This window comes from Sylvia atricapilla, chromosome 2 (assembly GCF_009819655.1).
Source record: "Sylvia atricapilla isolate bSylAtr1 chromosome 2, bSylAtr1.pri, whole genome shotgun sequence".
NCBI classification, from domain to species: Eukaryota; Metazoa; Chordata; class Aves; order Passeriformes; family Sylviidae; genus Sylvia; species Sylvia atricapilla.
Genome location: NC_089141.1, coordinates 80,684,848 through 80,698,935, shown reverse-complemented (window position 1 = coordinate 80,698,935; position 14,088 = coordinate 80,684,848). Strand labels below are relative to the sequence as shown.

At 41.3% G+C, this 14,088-nt stretch overlaps 1 protein-coding gene across 2 annotated transcripts in view; it reads right to left on the bottom strand.

The window, feature by feature from the left end:
* Positions 1–14,088, bottom strand: part of DHRSX (dehydrogenase/reductase X-linked) — a 163,910-nt gene that overhangs the window by 33,227 nt on the left and 116,595 nt on the right. The window lies entirely within an intron of this gene.

Genomic DNA, 14,088 nt, shown 5'->3' with positions numbered 1-14,088 from the left:
TCAGCACAGGTTATTGGATTTCCTTACATCCAGTGTTGATTTTACGAATCAGAAAAATAGGACCACATAGGCACCTCTACTTACATCACAATTCTGTCTCCTATGCACACACATGTAGAATCAGAGAAGAGTTTGGGTTGGAAGTTTAAAGATCATCTAGTCCCACAACCCTACCATGAGAAGAGACATCTTTCCACTTGACAAGATTGCTAAAAGTCCCATACAACCTTGTGGATGGGGCATGCACACTGTCTCTGCACAATCCATTCTTGTGCCTCATCATCCCCATCACAAAAGTGTCTTTCCTTTGTCCAATCTAAATCTACCCTCTTTTAGTTTAAAACCATAAAATGTATTCCTCTTACACATGGAGTTATCTGGCTTTAAAGTCGATGCATCTAAATCTAGCCTCTCTCAGCACCTTATGCTCTGTATGCACATTTTTTACAAGGAATAAAAGTATAACTGCATACTAAGTAAAATAATATTGACATTATGCATTTCCACATTTTCTGAAGGTTCTAAAGTCTTTCTGAAATCAAAGGGCATATAAGAGGCAAACCATCCAAGCAGAACACAGCTCACCAGCAAACTGTGCTAGCAGAGCAGTGCACACGAGGTGCCTGTGATGCTTGAATCTTTGCTGCTTTGAGGACATAGGGTATTGAGGCTTCACAGCCAGGCAAGCAGACTCTTAAGCAGAGAAACTCTGCCTCCTAATTCCAGGGAAAGGACTGGAAGCTTCCAGCTCCCAGTGGTGGGTGCTGGTCAGTAGCTAGAGAGCTAAGGAGGTACTGATGTTCAATGCCCAGGGATACATCCTAATAAATACTGCCCACCTAGCTTGGGTGATCCAGGCAGTGTGTGCTGTGATATGGCAAGCCTGTACAGTCAGCAGCAGGGAAAAGTGGAGCAAGGACTTGGTGGGAAGAAGTTCAGTGGGTAAGCACAACGTGCCTGGCATCAGTAGCTTGGAGAACTCCATGCTCACTCCCTTGTTTGAGTGGGGCTGGCTGTGGACCACTCTTCCTACCACAGAAAACAGTGGCATCCCCCAGGGGATGCCCTTCCATAGCATTTTGCTGAGCCACTGCTGATATAACAGGGCAATGCACAACTCACTAAATGAAAAGTACAAGAGGAGTAAAGGCAGGCTGCTTTAATTTGCTGCTTTGAAATCTGTCCAAGAGAGCACCAATATACAAGGTCTTCTCCTTCCTTTAAAAATAATGTTTTATGGATTCTATACTGATGAATAAAGGATCAGGATAAAGCAGGTTCTGCATTTTGTGTCCAATTAATTTTTAGCATAAGTTCTTACTTCTGGCTTAAGATTCTGCAATATAAGCTACAGGCTTGACTTACTATTACAAAAATTAGGGAAGAGGAAAAAAGGGAATTGTTTTGAATTTTTGCAAGAACAAAATCAGAAAGTATTCCATTATGGAGTGAGTGCCTTGAGGTTTGCTGATTTTTTCCCCCTCCTTCTTCTTTTTTTTCTTCTTTTTTTCTTCTTTTCCACCAGAAACTGATTAGCTGATTTTGCCACTTATCTCCATGGTGCTGTCTCCAGCAGCAGTCTCCCTATGGAATGTATTTTCAAAAAGTAATGAGAAGCCAAATTTCATACTGAAGCCTGCAGTGGCTAATTAGGTGTTTAAATATGGACTCAGCTGCTATCCCAGTTTGAAAACTGAATTCATGTTTAGCACATCTCTTGGCAGACATACTTGTTTCTCCTTAGGTTGGCTTTAGTTGATCTGTTTTCTACAGTGCTCTCCCACTTTTGTCCAATGATCCCATGTTTAGTTAAGAGCACTAAATGAGGTCAGATTACCCACTGAGTAATGGGAAACTGTGCTGCTCAGCACAGATCACTTCCTTCACCCTCCTGTGTGCAGGGCTCTCTCGCTGCTTTCAGCTTTTTCACTCTCATTGAGGGCTCCTTTGGTGCTGGGCACATACATAGGAGACATTATGGACACACTGACAGCACCGTGTACCCCAACACACCTTCCTTCAGCAAAAGGCGCAGAGGACCTGTGGCCGTCCTGACTGGCACACAGATTGGTTTAACCCAGCCTGTGTTAGTACTTAAGCTTTCCTAATGTGAACCTTTCACAATTGTCTTGCATGTCGTCCTCCTTTCACCTGTCACTGTGCTCCCCAATTTCCAGTGTGTTCATTTGCCTAGAGGGCAGAGTGCACCAAGATCAAACTGCAGAAAACCCAGCTGCTATGTGCTCCATTAAAAGACAAGTGATGCAAAACGTGGCTCACATGCTGGGCTTTTTAATGAAAGGCCACACAAAATTTCAATATATGCCTTAGGATGAATCAGGGAATTAAGAAGAACATAGGTTTGCTGTATTAAAATTACTAAAGCTTCCTAATGATTTATGTATTAATCTTGCAATACATCATCACCATTGCTTAGTCAAAACTATAAAAGTCTATTATTAAACACTCATAAAGCTTTCACAGTCTTAAATTTTCTTTCTTCAGGGAATGCAGCACAAGATTTTTCAAGTTTTGATAGATTTTGCAGCTTCTTTTGAAGCAGCTTGAGAAATATATTGGAAAATAAGCATGTCTTTACTGGTTATCACAAGCAGTTTCTTTCTCTTCTCTTATGATAAAGCCTGAGTCCTAAATATTGTTTATTAGATTAAAGCAGACTTCCTGGCAGTACTACATATATTTTTCCTGTGAACACATTTTCTGAGTTTCATTAATTGTGATTTTCTCTCAATAAAAAAGAACCAACCAACCAACCAAAAAAGAAATACAGACAAGGAGAAAAGACCAAGCCGGAGAAATGAGAATAAATATATTACAACTGCCAACTGGTATTTTACCACTTGAAAGAAAGAAGCATATACATTAGTAAAACAAAGTTCATATCTAAAGGTATCAACTTCTCTGCTTTTGAGATGTTGTTCCAGTTATGTTTTGTACAGCAGCTGTCCTGTTACTAACTGCTATAAGCTGTTGCACAGTCACTCATCTCATGTACATGACTGAGCATTTGTGTGTTCCTGTGCAAATTCTCCTGTACTTCTCCTTGTACATTTCTTTCATAAATATGATGTGCAACATTAAAAAATAAATTGTGACAGTATACATATAACAGTTAAGGTGGCTAAAGCATAAACCTTGAGTGAATAAGGAATGCAGCATTAGGGACTCCTGAAGAGCCCTTATGACCCTATGATGAACTCGTTCAAAAGGAAAGCTACCAGACCAATATATGAAATTAGTGGTTCTACACGAGATAAAAAGCAAATCCTTCATGTCCTAATTTGTGGCATGGGGGTTACTTAAGCAGTCATAGGCCAGTGGCAGACCAAACCATCTTGCCTTTCATTCCTCTTCCTGCAGCAAGCTTTTTGGTTCAACACGTTGCTCACACACAGCTCTGGACAAATCCAGACTCTGTCTGGAGCCTTTTAACTGTAGGAAAATAACATTTTTCTTCCTAAAATTAGAGTATAAGGGTAAAAGCCCAGAGTTGGGAAGTGATCTCTCTCTCTAACAGGTAAAATGTTGGTAATGGTCTCAGTAACTTGTATCTCAGAAGATCAGTGACTTGTTCTTAACCCACAGTGCAGTAGGAGCCACAAGCTGGAACCTGGGTGGTGTTTGGGTTTTGTTTCTTTTTTAAAGCCCTGCTTCCCAGCTTACAGCACTTCACTGTATAAATACATAACATTCAGTGACTAGCCCCTTCCAACAGCCTTTAGGAAGTGCAGAGGGAACAAAAATTAACTTACTGTCTCTTGAGGACTACATTTAGTAAAGAAACATAGAATGTCTTTATTTTAAAATCATTTATGAACGGCAAAATAAGCCAGGGTTTGTCATCCTGGGTGTTACTGTCATCCACATGGAATCAGATTATCATTTTTCATTTGGCTGATCCCTACTTCTAATGGCAGGAGGTGAGATGCCAAGAGCTACTCTGCTCTACTGAGAGTTGCTGTGTGCAGCTCAGCTGCTGTGTGCTCAGCATAGCTCTCAAATGCATGGACTCAAAGGCTGGTCTTCTGAAAGTCTCACCAGAATCAGCACCTTTAAATATGTAATTTTTTTCTCTTTGTGTGCAGTTGGTGTTAATTTCAAATGTTTTGGATTATTTTAAATATCAATGTTAAGTTCAAGTTATAATTTCTATAATTTCATTCTTCCAGGAAATACATGTCTTTCTTTAGAATTATATAAATTGCCACTTTTCTACAGTCAGGGCAATTGTTAAGTATGTGCTAATAGTTGAAGTGATATTTGAGCATAATAGTATCCCTTCATTCAATTAAAATCTCCATTAAACAAATGAATGCATAAATATATAAAAAGGAAGCACGGGTTTGCATTGCTTTATCCAAGAAAAAGATCACAGCTTCAAGATCTCCATTTTGTGTCCTCATGACCCTTTTGACAGATGGGGAAATAACATGGACACACATCTTCTCATATTATCTCTTGGATAATCTGGATCTGAGGTTACTGAAGATTGTCACACATCTTGTAAGATTATCTATAGGATTATAAATGGGGGGAGGTACTCTCCACCCACTTGTGGAAAGCTTCTTACTTCTCCTGCAATAGAGCTTTTAAGTTGAAGGAAGTAATGGGAGGTTTTATGATTTCTTCACTTCCACCAGAATGCATGTAGGACCACAAAAGTCCCAGCAATAACTTGAATAATCCAAAATATTCTTAAAAGGCATTTTGAAACTACTTTTGCAGATTAGCTACAAGTTCTGAGCTTTTCATTCTGGGACTCAAAAGGAACTGCAGGGTCTGAACAAGCATAATGAGGTGCAGCAACTGTGGTTGTCAGATTTACAGTAGATTATGTTGGTGTATATACAAAGATAATTTAAGGTTTAACTGTGGTGGGCTTAACCCACTGCACAGCCCTGGATTTAAGGAGGGCTGAATGTGTTCTGCAAGAGCAAATATTAATCATACTGAAGGACTGGTCTGTCTTACTGGAGGCAATGTGCCTGCAAAATCCTTTTTCCTCTGAGATATCTATAAGTGCTGTGCAGAAAATGCTATGTCATCAATCTTGTTTACAGAAATAACAAAGATTAGCAAGTCTAGCACAACATACTTTTGAAAAGCAGTTCAGAAACAATTTAACAACTTCTGCTTTTTAGAAGCTTTCTTATGTAGTGAGAATATGAACATTACAGCTTCAATCTGAGTGATAAAAGTGACTAACTCCCAGTATATGAGTTAAGACAAGGAACAAACTCCTAAAAAAGACAGCTATTTGTTAAAAGCCATCACAAGAAGCCTTCTCCTCAGCTGGAAGACCCTCCTAGATTAAAGAAGAAATAGAGCCTGAATGCCAACAGGTATCAGAGGAATTAAAATGTCGAAATTTTCTGTATCCATGAAATGATTCACAGTCCAGACACAGCATGAAAGGCTTTTGTTCTTGTGAGACTGCACATCAACAGCATCACTCATCCACTCTCAGAAATCAGGTGGGATTTAATAAGATTTAAATATTAAAGGGGCCTGTAAAGAGGGAGGGTCTTATCTGAGGAAAACAAAAATTCCAACTTCAGCAAAACACAGAAACATACAAGAAAGGAGTAAGATACAAAGCAGTCCACAGCCAGCATTGCAAAGTGGTTATTTCTAAGCACCATAAAGGACAATGTCAACAACAACTTTCTGTACCATTTGGCCTTAGAGCTGAGTTTATAAATTTCCCAACACTGTGTCACCTTGGAATATTGTAAACAGAGATTTGTAATGGAAAACAAAGCATTTCATAAGAAGGGGCATGGCCTGGCCTGGGACCAGTATGCTTTAAGACCTCTTACACTTGCAGACATGCCAGAGCCTAGTGAAATCTGGCAGGTTTAGCTTTCCAGGAAATGACAAGAAGTTTCATGTCCTGAAAAAAAACAACAATGTCACAGAACTGCCCTGCCCCAGCCCTCACTGAAAAAAGAATGTAAAGAAACTGCTGCTTTGACAGATTGATTGATTTTTTTGTGGCAGTTCCAGTACCGAACATGCCCACCACTCCTTTAACATCACTGTTAAAATCTCTTGAGCTTTCCCTAAAGCTGCTGTGAGCCACAGTGCTCCTCAGTCTCTGTCCCTCTTGGGAAACTGAGATCCTGCTGTGTACAGCCCCTCTCCATCTCCCATGCCAAGAAAGGCTGGGCTACCACAGCACCCAGCACATAATAACAAGAAATGAACCAACAAAGCTTCAACCGTATCAGACATTCTGGCAGTATTAAAACTCCTGGGGGCTAAAATATTTACAGAAGTTTACAGAAGGTTTACACAAGTTCATTTTACTTAGAAAGCATAGTTTCCACAACATATATTTTATCAAGAACTGTATTGAATCAAAAGCCTAATTTTTCTTCACAGGCTTAAGTTTCAGCTGCTTGGTCTGCTTTTGAACAGATGAAGTTCTCCCTTTCTAAACAAATAAGTTTAGCATGAGGAATAGAGAAAAGGTTAAGAGTTAACAAATCACAGAGGTAGAAATCTGCCTTCAGCTCCCTGCACAATACCTCATAATCTTTAATGTATGTGGCAAGACATGGAATGTATGGCTTTGAAGAAACAGGAGCAACAACAGGGCTGAATCTGGAGGGTGCTTCTGGAAGGTGAGCTGAAAATGTTGACCATTTCTCTTAACACATTACTCCAGGGATATACAGGCATGTGCACCAGCCTTCCCCAGCTATGCCAGGCAACCCAAAGGACAGCTCCACTGACAAGATACTGGGAGGATGGTGGTAATTAAGGCAATTGAGCGAAATGCTTAAAATGTTTGAATAATCGCTCAGGACCTGAACTCCAAAGCTTTTAAGGTTCATTCAGCCTTAATGAATCTTTTTGCTAATAGAAAGTTGTTAAACTAACCTTCCCCTCTCAAGGGCAACAAGCTCTCTCTCTGCTCCCAGTTCTCCAAGTCCCTTTTGCCCTCTCTATCATATGAATGCAATACATTAACTTTCAAATTATCATAGAACCGTCTTGCCTCTCTGGAAAATAGCATATCTGTGAGAACTACTGTCCTAAATGCCACGCAGAGCTGCCACTCACCCCATGGTGCAGGGAAAGGCTGGGCAGCAGGAGCACCCATATCTCACATACTTCCCAGCACACTGTGATTTTGAACTAGTTCAGAAACACCATGTCCCATCAAACCAATTACCATTATTAACAATCCTTTGTTAAGAATATTAATTCCTCCATACAAAAAGGAATTTAACATTGTGACAACAAAGTAGCTACACTTAATATCCCCAAATACATGTTGGTCTGCCGTTATCTCTTTATCTATGCCGTTGTGGTATCAATGTTACACTCCGTTACTGTTCTGCAGAAGTCCATCAACCTTAAATGCATTTTGATTAGACAGAATGAAAATACATCGATAAATTTAAATGAAAGCTTTCTGAAGTTGACATCCTGAATTAAATTATTTATTTCTTTGTTGTTCATTGTAGGAACAGATAGGATTGGATAAAACACTTGATGCATTTGAGATAGAACTCTGTCTTTGAAATTGATGAATTGGTCTGCTGATACAGTAGCCCTTTTTTTTTTTTTTCAAATTAACTTACAGAATTTGAGATCTGTGCTTCCCCAGTACACTCATTTTCCAGGCCAGTCAATTATTGCAATTAATGCTAATAGCTGCAAACACAAGGGGTCATTTTGCAAAGCAGCAAACACTTTTGCATTTACACAGAAAGTATTTGGCAAAGAAGGACTTATATGTGTGCAGTAAGCATTTAAATGCTTATCATCTAACTCTGTACAGGAAAACTTGATAACCTGCTGCAGGAAGGACGTGTCTAAATGAATACAGCACTGTATTGCAGTTGGCATTTGGTCCTGTCAAGGCAACATGATTTATCTTGCAAATAGAACCAGAATATGAAATAGAAGACATCGTGGACTAGCTGCTTAAACAGCAGAACTCAAACAAAACCCTGTATTCTATGAGTTAAATAAAACTTATGATAATATGTATCTATCTAATGATCTAGAACAACCTTTTATAATTACATTTTCTATAGTTTTCATAGCATTTTATTGAACAACAGTCCAGTGAAACAGCTCATTATATGTTGTTATGAAAGACTTCTTTACTGACTAAATTGGATTTACAAAAAAGGGGTAATAATGAAAATCTCTTCTACTTTTTTTAATACAAATTTTCCTTTATTATATAAAAAAGATAGAAAAATACCCAACAGCACTATGCTACTACTATGCTACATCAGTTTCATGTTTGTTTTTGCTTGAATTTAAGATGCTAAACTTCTAGGTCTTCCACTCAGAGAGAATTAAGAAACTTTAAGAGACAGATCAATCATGAAAAGGCACTCAAGAAACTACATGGATATTTAAAAAATAGAAGCCTGTATTTGGAAAAAATGTTGACTCATCAAACCATTCTTAATAAAAAAAAATAATCTATTTTACACAAATGTCCAGCTTAAAAAAAAAAGGAAAAAAGAAAAAAGTAATTTGAAACTGATGGAGATACTTGAAAAGGATTGTTTAGAAATTAAAGGTTGGGAGTTTCAGTTTTATTGTCATACTTCAAAATCAGAATACCAGAGTACTCATAGTGATAATTACAAATAAATTTTAAAAAAGATTTTTAGAACAGTGAAATCAAATGTTTTGGTTTCAAAAACGGATAAATATTTTCCAAAAGTGATTCAACATTTTAGTTTTTAGTTGCTGTTCCCAGAAAATATTTTCCAAAACTTCAGTAATGCTGATGGAAAAAAAATCCCCAACTTTCTGCCCAAACTTAATACAACTTTTTTAACCAACAAATGTCACATACATGGAAGAAGAGAAGATGAAGGACACTCCTCATCCAAGAACAGGAGGTCTACAGACACTTTGTGAGACAGATTTTCTCATCAGTACCTAACACTTCCTGTTTCAGTTCCTCATGAACTGCTGAACAGAGGAGATTAACTGGAGCTGCCTGGTCTCTCCAGAATCTTCCCAGACATAGGGCAGAACTGTTTATCCTATTTTACACCAGCTAGGACATACATGTGGCAGCTGGGAATTCTGCAATTCTTTTCATTTAACTTCTATTGTCTCTGACATGATTCATGCACTAGGGCTACAGGGAAAAATACAGAAATTATATCTAATATATCATATTCAGCTTGAGAAGTTTAAAAAAAATCAGCTCCTTCTGCAGTTGGAGAGCAGAGGAAAGGGAGCAGAAAAGTGTGACTAACTGTTCTTGAATATACAAGAGATGTGAACCAGAAAAGGAGCTGTGTTGCTGTGGCTGGGGAGTTCATAGATCTGTGATTCACAGCATTACAGGGCCCATTTGGTATGCAAAAAGAGAGGATGATGAAAGGAATAGTTAGTCATGGAGAAAAAGCTAGACAGAACACACAAAGATGCTAACCCCTGGGAAAGGAGCATATTCAAGAGTTATCCACAGCCTGGGAAAGAGAATACGGTCTCTTTTTTCTTTATTTTCCAAAAAAACCATCTTCTTTCTTTGGTAGGTAGAGCACTCAAAGGAGTGTCCTACACCTCAGCCTTGAAAGAACACCGTGAACTCCAGTGCAGTGCTCAAGCCTATCTCAAGTGGATGGTACATTATTCTTCAAGCTTTTGCTAAAACCAGGCAGCCATCTTCTCTCATGACTGTACTTTCTTTTTTTTTTTTCCTCCTCTCAATTAAGAAAGTATTATTTGAGGCAGGCAGAAGAGGAGAGAAGGCCATGCTAGTTGTGCTGCTGGAGGACACAGTGTGCTACCCTCTGCATGCAATTGCTGAAATCACCACTGTGGAAATGGGTGCAGATAGGTTGTTTTTCTCTTAAACTTTCACCTCCTGAAAACAGTGGTGTTCAAAGCAGGGATGAAGGAGAATGATTTGCCTTAGGGATCCCCTTGTCGACTCATGTGATTGCTGTTGAAAATGGTCTGGATCTAAAAGACCACAAAGGCTTTTGATGTTCTTCATATATATCCTTCAGCAAAAGAGCTGGGAGAACAGTCAGTGCTCTTGTGTGTGTGCGTTTGCATTTTCAATAACACACATGAAACAAGCTGTGCCCTGCCTGCTTGGAACAAGCTCTATCCTGCCTTGATGTACCCATACCATGCATCTTCCACTGGTGTGTATGAAGAGGAGGGGCAGGAAGGGGGAGAAATAGCATTCATAGGGAAGAGATGGGAGAGGGTAGGGGGAAGAGATAGGAAGATAAACTGAGAGGAGGAGATAAACTGGTGGGTAGAAATAAGACAGCCTTGAAGAAAAAAAGAAAAAAATGAATAGAGAGGAAAAAGGCAATTCAAGCAAAAAGCTCAAAATACACGGATGAAGAAGCAGGCAAGCATGAATAAAGAGACAACAAAAGAAGGGAAATAATGTAAAATGCAAAAAGATAAAATTAAATTAACCATCCCACTGAAAAAAGCTAACCAGAGCAACATGGAATAAATCAGGTTGGTGAGAAGGCAGGAAACAAACCAAAGAGGAAACATGGAAGACAGTAATACAAACTTCATTTAACAATGTTATGGGACAGGCTTTCCAACAATTATTTGTTATGCAGCTGCCCTGTGATCACTGATATGGATGATGTCTGGTTCCAGATCAGATCTCTCAGCAGCAAATACGAGCAATGAGGAGAAATGGCCACAATGTGACTGCCAACCCAGAGTCTCCTGGGTGCGAAAAGGATTCCACAGAAATGTCTGCGGTAAAACAGAGAACTGAACCTCAGTTTACTGTCTCCTTTAAGTCAAAAGTCTTCTGCCTTTCCTCCTCTGCCATGCCTGATGGATGAATCCCTGCTCAAATACTGTCACTCACCTCTAGTCAGGACACTAGCCTAGCTAGCATCTAGGAATAATGGGACGAGAGTATGGAAAACAATTCAGCCTGCTGCCAGCAGTAATTTCCCCAGCACAGAGTACAGCCCCCCTTTCTTCAATACAGACTCCAGATGGTTTTGCTGCTTTCCTGCTAGGTTAGGACTACCAGCCAAGCTGGGAACATACACCCAAGTCGTAAAATGAATTATGAGCAACTGCTGCAAAATAAAGAAAAAAAAAATAGAAAATTTTTAGAATGATTTCCCATTCACACAAGCAGCAAAAATGAGACATGGCATCACCAGGAAACTGTTTACCATGGGTGTCTTTACGACATCCATTAAAGCTCTTGAATATTGCTCTGAATCACAAGGCATCTCCAGGGCCCTGTGGAGCAAGCAATGCCTGGGTGTGATACCCCCCAGTAGTCCTCCTGCTAAACCCCCTGCTCATGCTGTAGAGGCACACTTAAACACACAAGTGATCTCACTGGTTTTTGCAGCACTATTTATAGTGATGTCAAACTATTCACCTGAGTGGGGGCAGTTAGGCTAAAAAAAACTACCCAGGAGTATCTTTTTTCACCTGAACCAAGGAAAGGCTTGGACCTGAATTTACAGCCCACTCTGGGTTTCACCAGTGTGCCTATGTTCAGGCACCACTGCTGCCCCTGAGTGATTCAGAGCATCTGTGTGGGAACGAGCCGGGAAAATCAGTCAGAGTCTGTCATCCTTTATGGCCCTTCTTACATCAATAATGTTGAAATGCAAAGGACACAAAAGCTGCAGGTAAATCTCACTAGTATATTATTATTTTTACACCAAACTAGTCATGTTCTTGCTCAACCATAACTTTCCAAACTAAAACATTTCTGGTTCCATTAAAACATGAGTTAATAATGATAAATCAAAGATAGGGATGATCCTAAATTAAAGAGGCACAGTACAAGGCCTTGCTATAATCAAGGAAACTACTGTTATCTAGAGACACAAAAGAGTCACATTTAATTCTGCATTCCACACTTTAGCCCAAAGAAATACTAATCCCCTCAGCCTCCTTGCATGGTGCCATGCAGCACATGCCCATCAAAAACAATGAATACATACATCAAGTGAAGAGTAAGGATAATTTCCTGTGGTTGTTTTACAAGCAAGAGATTAAATTGTGACTACCCTGCAGAGGCTTAAACAATGGCTTGTAATAAAACCCATGCCATAATATGTAATCAGAAGTTTGACGTGCCTAATGCAGCATTCATATGTAAAATGTCTGCAGTGGAAACAGCCCAGCTCTCTAATTTTAGTCTTTGTTTGGAAATGAAACCTTGGGCCGGGTACCTCTGATCACCTGCTGAAGTCCCTTTCAAAGGATGGAGACATATATTCATGGAAATGACACAGGAGTCAGGCTGGCTCCATGCAGGCAGGCAGGCAGAACTCTCTGCTGCCCGTGAGAAGGCAGGCTCTGCTTGAGCCTGTTGGTAAGCACGTAATCGCCATGCATGACTGCGTGGGGAAATCTTGATATTTATCTCAGTTATCCTGCCCATTCCTCCGCTAACTAAACCACTCCACGCGTTTCTGTATGATACCAGAGACATTTACTGCGTCACTTGATGTCTTCCTAATGTTAGAAATATCCCATAGACATTCATCCACAGTTTTCCTAAATGAAAGCAGGAGGCCAGAAGTCATCCATGCACTTAAGCCCGTTTTACTGGATTACAAACCCAGGGTGGCCACGATCCGGATCTCAGCAAGCTCTTGGGGAAGCACAGGGGTGACAGACAAAAGCCAGGGTCAGTGAACAGCCACAAGAACCGTGGCATAGGGACAGGCAGGTGGCACAGCCTGGGCCGGGGGAGGCGGGGGGAGCTGGAGCAGGGCTGTGAGGGGCGGCCTGGGCGCGGAGCGGGGTGTCAGGAGCAGAGCAGGGCAAGGCAGAGGCAAAGGGAGCTGGGGGCCGGCGGGCAGCGCTGGGAGGAGCAGCAGGCAGCGGAGGGCCGGCACAGCAGATGCGGCAGCCGGGCAGAAGGGCGAGCTGCCCGCCCCGAGCCCCGCCGGCATCCCTGCTCCAGGGCAGGCGGCGGGCGGCCACAGGCCGCCCTCCTCTGGGCCAGCAGCTCTGCGCACGCTTCCTCTCGGGGCCCATGTCTCCTGGCGTCCACCCGAGCCATTCCCACATATCCCGGTTAGGGAGCGTCCCCCTTGAAATGAATAAAATGTAAGAGATTCCCATTTTCTTACACAGTCTGTCATTTGTTAAGAAGTTGTACTGTTTCAAATGTTATGCCAGTTGTAACCTGTCTGTTAAGCTGTTTGTACCAAAGTTTGTACCCTCAAAAATCTTATTCCAAGTTGTATACCCCCTCTAAAACCCCGGGTTCCCACCCCTTCCGTCGGGCTAGGCTGTCGCCGTTCCCTGCCGGCTCCTCGAACTGCCGGCCCCGCCTAATAGGAAAATCCAAGGACTTCCATGGTGCTCCGCTCCAAACCGAAGTGCAGTTGCCGGCAAAAGGACCCAAAAGTCGCGACCCAGCACAAAATCCAGATAAAAAGGAGACACTACAACACCGAGAAGACCCTCAGCTACCTAAGGACTGAATTCTGCTTCTGCCGCCTCGCCATGACCACAAAGGGACTGGGAAGAAGTGACGCCCCTAGACCACACGAACCCAGTACAGTTCCTGAGAATTCCCGCGAGGCCAGAGCTCCCGAGTCTGCTGCGGGGAGAGCAGCAGATTCGCCTGACACCTGATCCTCAGCGGCGACAGGAGCGAGAACGGCGACAGGAGCGGGGACGGCTCAGGCGACCCCTCGAGTTCCCCCTTGAAAGAGCTGGCTAATAAAGGTTTTTCAAAGGAGCAGGTCGCCTGGCCCGTTTATAACACCCCTGACTAGGCAGCCCAGGCGCCGCATGCACCACGAGCATCATCGCAGTGTAAAGCATCAGAAAGCAAAGGGAGGCTTTCAAAAGTCCAGAATAAAAGACGCCGCTCAGAATTTACAAATTATTCGTAACTTTGGCTCGAGGCTGCAAGCTTTGATCAAATATTAAATATATGAAGCAAGTGCTCGAAAAGCACCATAAATTGTATTTAAAAAAAAAAAAAAAAAAAAAAAAAAAAAAAAGGCAACAAAACCCCACCTCATTCAGTAGTCAGTAACAATTCTCTTGTAGTTTAATCTGCACACGATTACTACAGATCAGCGAATGCCA